Below are 13064 nucleotides of genomic sequence, written 5' to 3'. Positions count from 1 at the left end.
GGAATGAGGGGAGGTGGAGAGCAGTGCTACCTGTGGGGGAGCACAGAAGGGAAAAGAGAGACATGGCAGAATCCAGGCCCATACCAAGCATTGTCTACGCCACAACTTCACACAACCGTTTCCCTGAGGACAAACAGGGAGCCCCAGGGATGGCCTGGACCCACTCAGGGGGACGTATCGCTGACCCAAAAAGAAGGAGGCACAACAACCCTGTGCCCTTCTGGCAGGCTTCCCATAATAAGCACCTGGTTGGCCTTGATGAGAGCAGGACTAGAGGGGCCCCCTTTGGCCTAATGCAGCTACAAGGTTTTCTTAGTCTCTTATGTAGGTGCTCTTCTTCAGGGAGAAGGGGAGCTCCCTGATGGAGGTGCTCAGAGCTTCCATCATGATGGTGCAAGGGCATGGCTGGAGCGGCCAGAACCCTGGGGGATGCTCAGCAGAGGCAGGTGGCACCCACAGGGGTTTTGCAACAGGGCCACCCATCCATGCTACCTGCATGCACTAATGATGCAGTGGCACTGAGCAAGGGAGAGGGGTTGCCACTGGAAGGAGAAAGGGGGCAGCATCCCCTCCAGCCGCCACAAGGACTCCTCTTCCTGCTTTGCCCCCCCCCCATCTCCCAGCAACTCAGCTCAAAGCCAGCAGCAGCTCTCTCCAAAGCTGTCATCTCAAGAGAAAAGAGGTTTTGAAAACAACCCAGAACTCTCCAGCGTGCAATATTTCACAAATGGTGCGAAGAGGAATCAAGGTGTGTTACCTCCTGCTGCACAATCCCTGGTAAGAAGAAGGTCAAGCAAGAGATCCCATTTCCTGCAGCCACAGGCAAAGCAGTGGACAGTCCCAATACACTGTCACAACTCTGTCCGCCTCACCACAAGGCCCCACATATAGGCAAGGTGAGCTCTGGGGACTCTGGGCAACTCCTTCTCTCACAAAAGAATCTGGCTCACACACTGAGAGCAAACACACATCTACTTCGCTGGAGCAATGAGGCAGCTCCAGATCAATAACCCTTCTGGGGGTAGATGCAGAACTTGCCTGTAAATAATCAAGCTCAGCGAAGGGCAGCGGCGCAGGATGCTGACAGGGGGGCCCTTGGGACCATCACAAGACACTTCCCCCTCCCCTGCCTAGAGCAGAATTTCAAGAAGGCAAAAGAGGGGCTCCTGCGTTTCCTAAGGATTATCTTAGTTTCTAGGATCCTTAGTTTCTTTAGTTTAAACAGGCTGTGATGCTTTTGAATTCTGGTGCTGGAGGAGACTCTGGAGAGTCCCATGGACTGCAAGAAGATCAAACCTCTCCATTCTTCAGGAAATCAGCCCTGAGTGCTCACTGGAAGGACAGATCCTGAAGCTGAGGCTCCAAGACTTTGGCCACCTCATGAGAAGAGAAGACTCCCTGGAAAAGACCCTGATGTTGGGAAAGATGGAGGGCACAAGGAGAAGGGGACGACGGAGGACGAGATGGTTGGACAGTGTTCTCGAAGCTACCAGCATGAGTTTGACTAAACTGCGGGAGGCAGTAGAAGACAGGAGTGCCTGGCGTGCTCTGGTCCAGGGGGTCACAAAGAGTCGGACATGACTAAACGACTAAACAACAACAACAACAACAAAGAAAACTAAGAAGAACAAATCACCAGGTCTTGGCCAATTACCTGCAGAATATTATGAAGTATCTGGAGATGTTGCAGGTCAACCATTGCTTAATACCACGGATGAGTGAATGTCAGCCAGGGTAATCCAAGGCTTTGGAGCAGGCAAGGTCAAATATTGATCCCAAAATCAGGTAGGAACCCAAATGCACATAGTTCCTAAGTACAATTGCATTCTTTTCCAAAGTACCATGGGCATCAGTTTTAAAAATGGCTCCGGTGGGGTGTGGCATGACACAAAATGGCAGCCAAATCAAAAACAGAAGGGTGCAGCCACATCCATGCCTCCTACCCACTGCCACCAGTCAATGGGGGGAACTTGCCTATATTAGCCACTGCCACACAAACAGAAGCCTTTTGCCCCTCTCCTCTGTTCAGAATGGGTAGGCTTGAGACTACAGAACCTTTAGTTTATATCAAGGGTACTCAATGTAGTCCAAAACATATGGAGGGCATCACATAAGAGCATAAGAAAAGCCTGCTGGATCAGGCCTAAGGGGGCCCATCTAGTCTAGCATCCTGTTCTCACAGGGGCCAACCAGAGGCCTATTGTGGAAAAGCCACAAGCAGGATCGGAGCATGACAGCACTCTCCCCTCCTGTGGTTTCCAGCAACCAAAATTCCCAAGAGCCTCAGCCAGCATGACTAATGGTCAAGGATGACAGGAGCTGTAGTCCTGGAGGGGGGTACCCTGTTAACCCCAAACAGATTACCGTATCTCTGGTGTTCAAATGATGAAGGGACCCAACCCCCTGCAATGCAGGAATATGCAGCTGTCCCTTATGGGGATCAAGCCTCCAATCTTGGGTATTAGAAGCACCACACTCTAACCAGCTGAGCTAACCAGGATAGCGAATAACTAATAACTAATCAAGAAGAAGAATTTGTCTCCCTGTTCTTTTTCTTATTTATAGTTGTTGGCAGGGGGAGGGGAAGAAAAATTCAAGGCAGGAACCTCCTTGAATTAGTGCTGGATTCAGAGCTCTCCCCACCCCCCCAAAGCAAAACCGACAGAATGGGATGGAGCTGGCTAAATATCTCAAAGCCTGCAAGACCCTGTCAAGGGAAAGAAAGACTTGAGAAGAGTTAAGATGAGCCAAAAGAGGATACAGTGGTACCTCGGGTTAAGTACTTAATTCGTTCTGGAGGTCCGTTCTTAACCTGAAACTGTTCTTAACCTGAAGCACCACTTTAGCTAATGGGGCCTCCTGCTGCTGCTGCGCTGCCGCCGCACGATTTCTATTCTCATCCTGAAGCAAAGTTCTTAACCTGAGGTACTATTTCTGGGTTAGCGGCGTCTGTAACTTGAAGCGGATGTAACCCGAGATACCACTGTACACCTTCTGTGCCTGAAACCCCCCAGAAGCTACATGTACCACAAGGAGGGGCAACTCTGAAACAAGACCACTCCTTTTTCAAGGCCAGCTCCCCAGGGGCCATCTTGGGGGCAGGGGGTTGGTGCCCATCTATTCTTGCCTTTAAGGGACACCGCCTGGTGTGGTATTGATGAAAGTGGCATAACTGGATACAAATACAAACAGAAGAGGCGTGCTTTCCATAGGGTGCCCACACCAGAACCACCAGCTCCAAACGCATGGGCATTTACGGTACACTCTCCCCACCTGCCAGCCTTCCCTTGCCATCCCCGCCCCCCAAACAAAGAGGCTCCTGTAAAACTATGGAGAGCAAGCAACCCACAAGAGGAGTGGGGCAGAGAAGAGAGCCCTTTGGAGCAGTTCAGAGCTGACCGTGTTTGGGCTCACCAGGCAAGCGACTGGGCCTCACCTCAGAGCCAAATGGTGCGGGAACAATGGTCAAGTGCTATTGGTTGGCATCACAGATGGCACCGTCCTGGCACCACTCTTAGTCTGGAGCTGAGCAGGCAGCCCCTTTCACGCCACAAATGCAGCGGGGGCTGCCAGCCGCCTGTACCAGGGAGCTCTTTCCTGCTGTGTCTGAGCAAATGGAGAGGGAGTGTTTCCATCATCTCACAGACCAAGCAGATTCAGGAGACATTTGATAGCCGAGGCCAAGAGCAAAGTGATCTTTCTCCGGCAGAGGGTGGAACCAGCCCTGGTGAGGATTGTGGCTGAGACATGAGCACAAAGAACAAACTCCAGCCTCTGGTTTTGTGATTAAGCATCGCCTGGGTGAACCAATCCTGCAGAGAGAACCCCGACACTTCGAAGAGCCTCTTCCAGCTGCCAAGAATAATATTTCAGCAGTTTGAGTCAAGGCTTCTGCAATTGCAGCCCAAAGGGGGGTCCAAAGCGCAAACCACAGGACTTAACTCGGCCAGCTCCACCGAATGACAAAAACAGGCTTTGACAAACATGCTGGAGAGGTGGAGAGGGCACTGCCAGAGGAGGGTGGGTGGGAAGGCAGGCAGGCAGGCAGGCAGGGTGTGTGCATGGGTGTGAGAAAGGGCGCCCGCCCGCCTGCCCCTTCCCAGCTCCCGCACTGAGGCAAAAGGCAGGAAGTCCGTGGCAAGGAAAGATAGGCAATGGCCCTGGTTGCGCCAGCTCCGTGGCACAGCGGAGTACCAAGGAAGAGCGATACCTGGTGGCCAGCACAGCTGCAATATGCAGCACAGGGGACTGACAGGTCCTGTTGCTCAGCGGTGAGCCATCCAGGTAAAGCAGCGAGCCGCCCTGGGAACCCCAGGAGCCCCCATCACCCACAGCAGCCGTCCCTTCCCCACCCAGCGCCACAGTTGGCTGGCGCTGCCTGCAGAAGGACGATCAGCTTAGGAAACTCTACTTCCAACAAAGCGGCCATATAAGGAAATGGCCTGAAAGAGGGAGATTTACTGCCAGCTGAGACGTGAGCTCAAAGCAGCAGCAGCAGCAGCCCAGCACAACCGCAGTGGCACACAGAAGGGCAGCCGCCTGGCACGTGCGCAGCGGACAAGGCTGCACCGAGACGGGTCTAGGGGGGCATCGCTCCACACGTGGCGGGGCAAAGCGCCTCCCCGCCCCGTCTCCCCGCAGGGAAGGAAGGAGCACCAGCCAGCGGATGACAGGACCCTCCCTGGCCATGCGCGGATCCCGGGCGGAGTCCGGGCAGCAGGGCCCCCCTTGCCGCTTTAGCCACCTCCCCACACCAGCCCCCCCCCCGGGACGAGCCCCCTCCCCAGTCGCCTGCCGGGGCCGCGCGCGCTCACCTTCTTCCGGGGCTGCCATTTCATCATATTTGTACAGCCGGGCTCCTGAGCATCAAGCCGGGACGGGGCTGGCGCTGCTGGCGGCGGGCTCAAGGGCTCGGGCAGCGGCACTCATGCTGCCTCCTGCCTGCCTGCCTGCCCTCGGGGCGGGACAGCTCCGGCTCCGCCGCTCACGGCGCCCGGGGGCCGGAGCGCGTCGCTGGGCGGCCGCGCGGGGAGTCCGGGAGGCGCGGCATCCTCCGCAGAGCGCCAGGCAGGCCGGAGGGCGAGGGGCGGCGGCCGCGCCGGGAAGCCGCCCGCCCTGCCGCGGCCATGCACGCCCCGCCGCCGCCGCCGCCGCCGAGCCCGGCCCGCAGGAAAGCCCCACGGACCGCGCGCCCCCGCGGGGCTCCGGGCCCTGCGCGCCGAACAGCCCCCAGCAGCAGCAGCAGCAGCGCCTGCCTGTCCGCCTGCCCGAGCCCCACATCCACGCCCCGGCCAGCCCGCGGCGCTGCTTCTCCGCCCGCCGCCGCCTCCTCCGCCGCCGCCGCCGCCGCACTAATGACTTCCTTCCCTCGCTCCGCGCAGCCCGCCCGCTCCAGCTCGGGAGCGGGGCGCCTCCCGGGCCCTAGCGCTGGCCGCTCCGCGCGCCCTCCCTTGGCGGAGTCGGGGAAGCCTCGCCGCCGCCGCCCCCAGCCGCGTCCCCGGCCAGCGGGGCCCGCGCACCCCGAGGCTGCCTCCCGCCCAGGTTCGCGCCGGCGTGCCAAGCGCAGCTCCCGAGGGGAGCCCGGCATCGGGGGACGAGCAGGCTGGACCGAGCCGAACAAAGGCAAGAGTCCGGCCCAGCACAGAAGAAACCTGTTTTGTCTCCCTAGCAAAGCCACACGTTCCCACTATCTATCTAGTTTTCCAGGGCTACGATGGCTGTTGTGCAAACACCTCCTGCAAAAGCAGAGTGGGCAGCCCCAAGGGGCTTCCCCAAGGCCCCTTCTCCCAAGCCCAGGCCTGGCTTCTCCGTCGCCCACCTGCTCACAAGGACCCCCCCCCCGCCTGCCCCGCCGGTCTCCTTCCAGCTGCCCTCAGAGGCCAGGATGGAGAGCCAAGCCCCAGCTGCTCCCCGCAGCACAACTGCGGTGGGGCTCAGCCCCCTTTGGAGCATCCTCAGCATCAAAGTGGCAGTCAGCACTTTCCCCCAATAAATCCGGATTTTCCCAATCTATGGATAATCTGCTAAAGGAAGAAAATCCCATAGAAAAGTGCTGCTGAAGCACATGGAGTGGGCGGGGCTTTTTTACATTGGGGGTGACGATTTTGCTGGGTGCCATCTCTTGCCCCGAATCCTGCTTTCATTTTGTTGTCATCAGAGCAAAGAAAGGGATGCAGGTGGCCCTTCATGGCCCATTGTTAGTGAAGGCACATTCATTGTGCTTTTATTTTTAAAACAGCTCTTTGCACAGAAGTGCTTTTGCACAAAACAGCTATATTAAAATTAAAATTAACAATTTCTCCTTGCAAGCACAGGAGGTGGGAAAGGAAGAGGCAGCATTTTGTGCAAACAATTGCAAAAGCTTGCCTTTCTTGGAGCAACACGTGTTTTTGACCAATTGTTCACTGCTGTTTTGTGCAAATCTGGTATTTCAAGAAATGTGTATTTTAAAAACAATTAAAAATGTTTTCAAGGTGCGCATGCCAAGCTAAACAAGTCCCCATGTGTGCGTGCCCTAGCAGCGCCTTGTTCCAACATTCAGCCTGTCAGTTTCTTCATCCATTTTAACCCATGACTTACCACCCATTCAAGTAAAACGTGAGGCCCAGCCTGTTTTTCCAACATTGCTTTAAAGGCAAGTGGGAGAAGGGGCTGCCTCTCCCTCCAGCTCCCCATTGGCCATGAAGGCGGGTCTGGCTGCACAGAGGCTATCTGGGCTCTGTATAGGGTGACTCACTTCAAAAGACTGCAAATCACTTTGGAAAAAAGACTTTGCTTATCCAGGCAGAATAAAGCTCTTTTCTCAGGGGTATAATCCAGAGACAGGCCTTTGCAGAATGAGGGTCAGCTTATCTGGAAAATTCCCCATCTGACAGGGCAAGAGAGGCTGGGGAAAACTCCCCGCTTAGCACTAATTAGAGAGATGTTGTGTCACTTGGTTCAAGGAGGTGCAAAGCACCCTGCCTGGAGATAAAAGTTGTGCCAGCAGCATTTATCACCAACTGCCAGGCTGGTGGGCTTGAAGGGCTGCTGTAGAGGAGGCTGCTCACTCTCTCACACCGCACTCTCGCACAGGATTATCACAGGGCTCCAGGTGCCTGCCATTAATTGCAATTTATTCAGCTGGGCTGCAAAATGATCAAATAGGTTAATGCAGGATTAAGCTTAATCTTGTTGCAATAGAGAATCGCCTCCCTGCTTGCTACTGATGATGCCCCTGGAAGAGGAGGCAGGGGCTGCCACAGCACAGCACAGCCCTCCCTCCCTCCCTCCCCTGCAGCTAAGAGAACAGGATGGGGAGGTCTTGGTCGCTGCAGCACTCAGAATGACCCCAACAGATGCGAAACACACAGAGAAAGAAAGATTTGAGAAAGAGCTCTGGGAAACTCTGCCTCTCCCTGAAAGGGTCACTGTACAACATGGAAAGCGAAGAGAAGAGAAACGACCTTGTGGATCCCCACTTCTGATCGTCCCTTCTGCTAAGACCATTTTAGAATCACAGCCAAAACAGGAAGGGCAGAATCCTATAAACTCCCTGGGTCTCATCTCTATCCTGCTTTCAAGAGAAATGTTCACAATGGTCTTTGGCTTTCTGAATTCCCTCTCCTTGCAAAGCTGCCCTGACCTGGCCTTGAGTCACTCTGGGCTTGCAGGAAATCCTGACGATCTTCTGAGCAGATCAGGGGCCAGCCAAGAGCTACGGGGTGCAGCTGACTCCGGGGAGGAAGGAGGGCAGATGAGCGCAAGGCCACAAGAGGCCACCACAAGACCTTTCCATGGGGTAAGGTCACATCCTGCTGTTGCACTCAAAATGCCCCCAAAGCGGTACAGCCATCCTGGAAAAGCTGGGGTTTGGGGGCAGCCAAGGATGGGCTAGAATCCAGCCTGAGAGCCCTGGGAGAGAAGGCCAGCTGGCCAGACCTCAGCATACCCTGAGGAAGGGCTGGAGAGGTCTCAAGGCACAAAGGCACTGCTGGAAGGCCTTGGAAAGCTGCCGACATGCACAAGTGAACAGAACTAAAGAAGCTGGGAAAGCTCAGTTGGTTGAGCATGAGACTCTTAATCTCAGGGTCATGGGCTTGAGCCCCACGTTGGGCAAGAGCCTCCTGGACTGCAGAGGATTGGACTAGATTGCACTTGCAGTACCTTCCAACCCTACCATTCTATGATCTGGGGGAAAAGCCACTCTGGGAGAAGCCCCATGCTGGCAGCAATCTTGCCCACGGGGACTGAGGGATGGCGGCTGACCCTGCAGTCACCCAGGTAGCCACACTGACCGATGGGAGTTGGAGTTTGATGGCATCCAAGGGAGGCTCAGTTCCCTGCTGCCCCAGAAGGTGACGTCCCGGCAGGGTGGAGCTGTGTTCTGGGGAGCGAGGGCCAAGAGGGACAGAGTAGGGCATGGGGTGCCCTCCTTCATTGCCTGTAGGGATGGGGTGCCCTCCTGCTCCCTCTCACCGCAGCAGTCTCGCGACCTGCTTTGAGAGGGCTTCAGCTTCAGGAGAGAGGCTGGAGTGGGAAAATTGGAATTTCCTGGCCAGTGAGGGCTTGTATCCTGAGCTCAGCAGCATTATTTTAATGTGATGTTGTGCCTGTGAATTATTTATGGTAGAGTCCCCAGGCACCCGGTTCATTCCTGCGGTTCACTTGACAGGAAATGGATTTTAACTTCTGTTTTCATTGGAGGCTCAAAATGCGACATCTTTGGGGAGAAGGCGATGGATTTTATGAGCCACATTAATTGTGACCCCATTTTTAAGAGGCTTTGGTTACCTCGCTGAAATTTTTAGGATGCTGAACAGAAAATGCATTGTTTGGAAGGACTCCTTCCCTCCCCCCAACCGCCCCATCATAACTGCCCCTCTCCTCCATTCCTAGAAAGCACACATCCTGTTGCCATGGAAACATTTAATCTGATCAAGATGTGGGTCAAGAACCACTCCCAGTGCAGAAACTCCACCTGACCCCATGGAGCTTCTGCCCTCATGCACAGAGAAAGAGGCTTTGGCTTTCAGCCCAGCTTGGGTCAGTCAAAGGGTCAGACCCCAGGGCTGGGCAGTCTCCACAGAGCCCATGGTTATAGTGAGGCGGTTGTCAACACCCACCTGAGGAAACCTAAGCTCAGTCCAGGAAATGCCACGTTATGGGGTGGACATGCGAAGGTCACGAAGAAGCAAGAAATGCAGCTTTCACCACAGTGGGGATGATAGGAGCAAGCCCCTGGTGGCCCCAGAAAAAGTGGGGGGCAGCTCTGCTCCATGTGGGTGGGATGGAGGTGGCTTAACCATGCAGGGACTCCTTCCTTCCTTCCTTCCTTCCTTCCTTCCTTCCTTCCTTCCTTCCTTCCTTCCTTCCTTCTTCTGCTGCTTCTCTCTCTCTCTCTCTCTCTCTCTGCTACAGCTTCTCCCTCCCTCCTCCTAGTTCTCCCTGTGGTTGCCAGGCAACCCCAACCCCATTGCTTTAACTATCAACAGAGAGGACCACATCTAGACATGCAGAAATGTATAGTCTGAAACTGTAAAGATCGGAGATGTTCAAAGACAAGGGGGAAAGCCTTCCTTCCCCCACCTCTTTGCCTGCAACTGCAGGCAGACATCGATGTCTGTCTGTCTGTCTTTCTCTGCATCTTTCTCTCTCTCTCTGTCTGTCTGCCTCTCTCTCTCTCTCTCTCTCTCTCTCACACACACACACACACACACACACACACACGCACACCACCTCTTAGCTGCCTGGGGGGCACAGCCTCTTCCAAATGCCAGAAATAACACCACACCCAAACCCCGTGCACAACCACTCAGCCATCAAATACCTGCATTGTTCAGTGGACAGACAATAAGCTCCACCTGCTGCAGGACGAGAGGGAAAGCCGCTCAGCACTGCCACATGAATGCATGCGCACACGCACCCAGGGACACAGCTGCATGTTTCCCAGCTGTGCTTCTCCCAGACCTTTGCTGGAAAACGACACATCCATTTTTGTCCGTGCAGAAAACAAGGAAACGTGGCTTCTTCTACTTGCACAGCATCTCTGAGGCGCACCCGGGGGGATCCACGGGGCTCACGTTTGTGCCCACCACATCGGAAAGCTTTCAGTGGCCAGAAGGGGCTAGATGAAGAAGACCGTGGCAGCCCTTGCCTCCGCCAGGAGACCTGCTCCATTTGCTAGGGGAACCTCAGCAGTTAGCAACTGCAGAGGCCACCAATTGACTTCCAGTCAAAAGTCCATAGCTGACACCAACCATTCATCAGGGGATCACCCTGATCATCAATGGTTTCAGCATCAAGACTTGACAGCCTCTGCTGGGTGTTGTGACAGCTAGATCCTCAGGGCACATGGTCCTGTCAGTTGCAGACTCTGCCTTTCTCTGCTCCGTCTGAAGACCCTTCGGTGCCTGCTTCAGTTTCCACTATGCCTTGAACCTCCATCAACAAAGCTACATGCCTCCTCCTCCTTTAATGGACTGGGGGGGGGGCATTTGGCCAGTGAGGAGGGGCCAAGAAAGAGAGCCTGCTGCCAGCAAGGGGAGGAGAGAGACCTGAGAACTTGCCAAGCCATCAACCTCATGGCTGGGAGCTGGCCCTGGAAAGACCCTTCCCACACATGGCCCCTTCCAAAGGAAACAACCCCCCCTCGCCAGCTCTTTCAGGCACCCAAGGGAGTTAGTTGGAAGTGTGTGGGTGATCAGATAAAAGTGGCCACCCACAAGCAAAACTGCAGAAGAGAAGAAACCATTTGAGAAAGAACAGGAGGGTGGCTGGCATGAGGGCAGACCAGGCCTGGGAAGGAGAAGAACTGGAGATCTGGGTAGGAAGACAAACGGCATTAATTAATTCCCTTTAAGAAACACGACTGGCTGCACTGTGAGATGAATAGTCTCATTTGCAAAGAGCCCCAAGTGACAAAGTCAAACAAATAACTCCATAATTCTTCATTAGCACTTCATCAAACTTAACTATTTCACAGGCTGCACAGGAGAAGGGCAAGTCACATCTTAATATGTTCCAGAGATGCCCCTTTTCCTTGATGCTCTGTTGCTGGGATTCTCTGAGGAAGGAGGCAGCAGAGGGGTCAGTGGGCCTCCAAGACGCTCTTCTGGCAGACACGAAGCAGGGAGGGCAAGATGCCTGTCCGTGGAGAGCGGGCAGCCCCAGCCAAGGGCAAATGGAGATTTGGAAGAGGAAAGCTGCCTTTATCATAGGGGATCTCAGACTTCCCAAAAAAGAAAAAGAAAATGGATGGAAATTACTGAGGCCCGCCAGTCTCAAAATGGGGGCAGGTGGGTGGAATCAGAGCTCTGCAATTACCAACATTTTCTACTGACATCGGATCCATCTTTGTAAATTTCTAAATTCTTTGCCACACCATTTTCCTTGTGGCAAGGAGTTATCTAGCTCAGCTTTCCTCAAACCTAACTACAGACATTTTGCTTTGGAGGTATTTTGGCCCACCTCTTTATGCAGAATTTGTTCATTCAGAGGCTCTGAATGGAAAAGGTTGACTCTTTCATACATTTCCCTTCCCACCCCATGTGCCTCTCAAAGTATTAGCTCCTTCAACAACTTCTCCCCCGTTATCCTTTCATACTTAACTTGCACTTTATCCTTTCTTTCCCCCAAATGGCCAGGACTCTTTCCTCACGCTCACCTGTAACATCTTTCCTCTATCTATCTATCTTATCTATCTATTTATTGATTTATGTTTGATAACAATGTCAACCTTTTATCTCACTTTCTAATTTCCTTCTCCTTTAGGAGACCTCCCTCCACCCCGCACCCTAACACCCTACCCCACACACCTCTGCCTCCCAGCCCCATCTACGCAGCGTGCAAGAGGTGGCGGTTGCAGCTGCTGGGATGGGTGCAACAAGGCTGTGGTTGGCCTAGAAAGTGGGGCTGCTAAACGAGGAGACGCCAGGCAGGCGGAGGCCCAAAGCCCACCGGGAAGCCACCCAAGGTTCTCTATGGTTGAGAAGCCCCTGCTTGAGCATCCTGTCCTACCTTGCCTTTATCTGCTCTGCAAAGGTGAGAGGGAGTTCTCTGGCTGTTCACTAAGAACCACGCAGGTGAGTAGGTACAAATAAACAACACATTGCCACTCCAGTCCTCAGAGAGAGCAGCAGTCCTCTCACTCACTCCCTCTTAGCCTCAAAGAAGTTGGTCTGCAGACCCCAACAACAGAACCCACTCCCTGACACCTGGTTCATTCAAATCCACCCCATTTGCCCATTAAACCCAGTCCTGCTGGCATCTCAGAGGGGTCGTCTGCAGAAAACCCAACTGCCGTTTGCTCTGATTCAGCAGTAAAATGCAGTTTCCCCTGGGTTAAGCTTCATTAGGGGAAAAAACCCAACACTGCTCAGACATGGACAGACCTGGAAAGCCCAGAGCTGTGCCTACAAAGCACAGAGCAAAGGTAAGTGTGGATGAGTCCAAAGTGAGGCAACTTTCTCCAGAAACAGGAGTAATGTACAGAGATACTGAATCACATCCGCTGGCTAAAAGCAGGCAAAACCACCCCATGCTCTGATTTTTTTCTCAAGGCCTGTCCACAATGGAGCATTATTTAGCTATTATTGTGCTTCTCCCCACATTCAGATTGGACTGTAGTAGTCCAAACCCGCTCACTTTGGTACACGAATAGGAACTTCCAGTTGGGCAGAGACAGCTACACCTCAGGTGTGTGGGGGTTGTTTTTTTAGTTTCCCCCATCCAACAAGTGTGTAAAAGCACACAGTAAGGCAGCTATAAATTCTCAGTAAACACTTCTCGGATTGTTGTGCAATATCTGCTGGAGAAATGTAAAACGTGGTTTGCTTGTGCAGTTTTCTGGTTTTGTGTAAATCTGAGAGATCCAAAGAAAACTACAGGGAAGGCTAAGCATACTGGAAAGAGTTGCAAGCACAGTGGAAAAAGAAATGAAAGTGACAATTGAGCCCCCCTCCCCAAACGCCTAAAACTAATCACCTATGACCTGAAGTGGAGCAATTTGGAGCCCACTTTCCCACAATTCCCCCATATCAAGTAAATCCAAATTTACGGGGGGGGGGGAGTAATAAGATGGGTGT

General features: G+C 53.8%; 1 protein-coding gene across 1 annotated transcript in view; it reads right to left on the bottom strand.

Annotated features, from left to right (window-relative positions):
- TTC28 (tetratricopeptide repeat domain 28) overlaps window positions 1–13064 on the bottom strand; it is a gene marked incomplete at both ends in the record, with an annotated part of 131231 nt that overhangs the window by 70388 nt on the left and 47779 nt on the right.

This window comes from Podarcis pityusensis, assembly GCF_964106645.2.
Source record: "Podarcis pityusensis genome assembly, chromosome: 16".
NCBI lineage: Eukaryota > Metazoa > Chordata > Lepidosauria > Squamata > Lacertidae > Podarcis > Podarcis pityusensis.
Note: the sequence above shows the minus strand (reverse complement) of the source record. Positions and strands in the feature narration are given on the sequence as shown.